This window comes from Protobothrops mucrosquamatus, unplaced genomic scaffold (genome assembly GCF_001527695.2).
Source record: "Protobothrops mucrosquamatus isolate PMUCROS unplaced genomic scaffold, P.Mucros_1.0 scaffold4843, whole genome shotgun sequence".
Classification (NCBI taxonomy): domain Eukaryota; kingdom Metazoa; phylum Chordata; class Lepidosauria; order Squamata; family Viperidae; genus Protobothrops; species Protobothrops mucrosquamatus.
This window is the reverse complement of record NW_015390731.1, coordinates 18,009-21,112: the sequence shown is the minus strand read 5'-3', so window position 1 is coordinate 21,112 and position 3,104 is coordinate 18,009. Positions and strand designations below refer to the sequence as shown.

At 42.8% G+C, this 3,104-nt stretch overlaps 1 long non-coding RNA gene across 1 annotated transcript in view; it reads right to left on the bottom strand.

Annotated features, from left to right (window-relative positions):
- The window catches only part of LOC114923603, a 7,679-nt gene extending 5,857 nt beyond the window's left edge, over positions 1-1,822 (bottom strand). Inside the window, exon 1 of the long non-coding RNA XR_003810672.1 lies at positions 1,794-1,822. This is a non-coding gene — a long non-coding RNA (uncharacterized LOC114923603). The remainder of the gene's footprint in view (positions 1-1,793) is intronic.
- Positions 1,823-3,104: the final 1,282 nt, after the last annotated feature.

Here is a 3,104-nt window from a genome sequence, read left to right as displayed (position 1 = left end):
CTGCACCAAGTGGAAGATCAAACAGATTCCTGACAAACCTAGCAGACAACTTTGTCTCCCAAAAAGTAGAGAAGGGAACTAGCCACATTGGATCTAATTCTCACTAACAGAGATGAAATGATAGAAGGTGTTGAAGCCACAGGAACCTTGGGAGGAAGTGATCATGCAATATTGGAATTCAACATTATGGAAGCACAAGCAATAGAACACAGTCAAACTAGAATCTTGGACTTTAAGAGAGCTAATTTCAATAAACTTAGAGAGGGCTTGGGAAGAATTCCATGGATGAGAATCCCCAAGGGGAAAACAACTCAAGAAGCTTGGGAAATTTTGAAAAATGAGATAATAAAAGCCCAGTCTAGCAGAATACCAACAAAGAAGAAAAATAACAGCTCTCAAAAGAAACCAGCATGGCTGCATAAAGAACTCTCTGATAAATTGAAAGATAAAAAGGACAAGTATAAAAAGTGGAAAGAGGGGCACATAACTAAGGCAGAATATCAGCAAATAGCCCAAGCCTGCAAAGATGAAGTGAGGAAAGCTAAGGCTCAAAATGAACTAAGGCTTGCGACCAAAGTCAAAAATTACAAAAAAAGCTTCTTTCAACATGTAAAAAACAAGAAAAAAGTTAAGGAAATGGTTGGTCCATTAGTGGAGGAAAGTGGCAAGAAGGTGACAAGCAACAGGGAGAAAGCAGAACTATTTAACTCGTTTTTTGCATCTGTCTTTACACAAAGGGAAAAAACAGACCAACCTATCAAAAATAGTGCCATAAAAAATAGAAGAGAAACACAAGTTAAGATAGGCAAGAAAATGGTAAGTGAGAACCTCTCCAGCCTAGACGAGTTCAAATCACCAGGACCAGATGGATTACACCCCAAGGTTCTCAAGGAACTGGCAGATGTGATCTCAGAACCACTGAACTATATTTTTCAAAGATCCTGGAGCACTGAGGAACTACCAGAGGACTGGAAAAGAGCTGATGTAGTTCCCATCTTCAAAAAAGGAAAAACCTCAATACCTGGGAAGATTCTAGAAAAGATAATCAAACAATGAATCAGCGAACACCTAGAGGCAAACAAAGTCATTACTAAAAGCCAACATGGGTTTGTCAAAAACAGATCATGCCAGACAAATCTTATTGCATTCTTTGACCAAGTGACAAAATTAGTGGATCAGAGGAATGCCCTGTGGATATAATTTATTTGGACTTCAGTAAGGCATTTGATAAAGTAGATCACAACCTACTACTTGATATGATAGAAAAATGTGGGTTAGACAGCATCACCACCAGGTGGATTCGTAGCTGGCTGACCGGCCATACTCAGTGTGAGGTCCTCAATGGAACTGCATCTACATGGAGGGAAGTGTGTAGTTGGATGCTCCAGGGCTCTCTTCTGGGCCCAGTGCTCTTTAATATCTTCATCAACGATTTGGATGAGGGGATAGATGGGGAACTCATCAAATTTGCAGACGACACCAAGCTGGCAGGAATAGCCAACACTCCAGAAGACAGGCTTAATAGACAGGAGGATCTGGACAGACATGAACACTGGGCACTATCTAACAAAATGAAATTCAATGGTGAAAAAAGCAAAGTTCTACATTTAGGAAAGAAAAAACAGAGGGGTGACATGATAGCAGTGTTCCAATATTTCAGGATCTGCCACAAAGAAGAGGGAGTCAAGCTATTCTCCAAAACACCTGAAGCAACGGATGGCTCTCCAGGAACAAGGCTTGTGGTTACCACAATAAGAAGGTTTCTGGAATCAGAGAAAAAAAACATAGCTTACCACACTCTGGTTTGTCATAACACCAGTGATCTGCAAGAAAGAAAAAGAAAAGAGAAATTTAATGGCTTTTAAAGAAAACATTGAAAGGAACAAAGGCCCAAAGCATCCCAAGGTATTTCTTCCATTCAGGGGTCTTCGCAGGAGTGTCCATAAAAGCAAGATGGCAACCCAGCCAGGTGATCAAAGCCCCACCCCCTTTTTATGCGTGGGTGTCGTGTATATGATTATGGACACCATCTTGACTTTTTTGACCCCCTCCTGCAGACACTCCTGCTTCCATTCAATACCTAAACCATATTTCTGGCAGGCAAAGGGGTTTTTCTAATTCTCTTCCTCACCAGCTTTCCCAACCCTTCAAAGATAAGAACTGAAGATATGGAGAAAAACTCCTTTCCCCAACATAAAACACAGATGTTCAAAATGAATTCCCCCCCCCAAAAAAAGAAGCATTGTCTTTGTTTAAATTTTCATTTCATGGATTACCATAAAAAGAGAGAATTCAACATTGCTACCCATTCCTGAGGACAGGATCCTTTGAAGGACTGAATCCTTCAAAGTACAAGTAGTCCTAGAGCAGTGATGGCGAACCTTTTAGAGACCGAGTGCCCAAACTGCAACCCAAAACCCACTTATGTATTGTCGGGTGCCGTGGCCCATTGGGTGGGTGTGGCTGCGGTGGTAACGGCAGACTGGGTGGGACTAAAAAGTTCAATCAATCAATTCCAATTTTGAGAGAACTTTTTTTTTCCCGCGAGAAGTTAAAATTGATTGATTGATTGAACCTCTTTTTTTGCACATGGCGGCAGAGGCCTAAAGTGAAAAGGTTTTATAAAACCCAGCTGAAGGCCTAGGACTGGGGTGACGGCGCGCGTGCCCACAGAGAGGGCTCTGCGTGCCACCTGTGGCACGCATGCCATAGGTTCGCCACCACGGTCCCAGAGTCTTACAATCATTCATTTAGTGACCATTTGAAATTACAATGGCACTAAAAAAAATGACCAATGACTGTTTTTCGCATTGACTGTGTTAGATCGCGCAGGCAGTAAGACACGAGTCGAGTGACAGTCAGCTCTTGGTTTATTGGCAAGGCATAAGGTAAATCCGGACTGGTGCTCTGGGCCAGGGGAGCCCTCTTTTATGGGATTCCCCTGGCTTGTAATCACACAGTTCCATTGGCTGGCAAGACCCCGTTGCTAGTTAGCCAACCAGCAACGGAGACCCCGTTGCTAGTTAGCCAACCAGCAACGGGCATGAAACTGCATGCAGATGGAGAAGGGCAATCACCCTTAATGGGCGATCAATGGTGAAGGG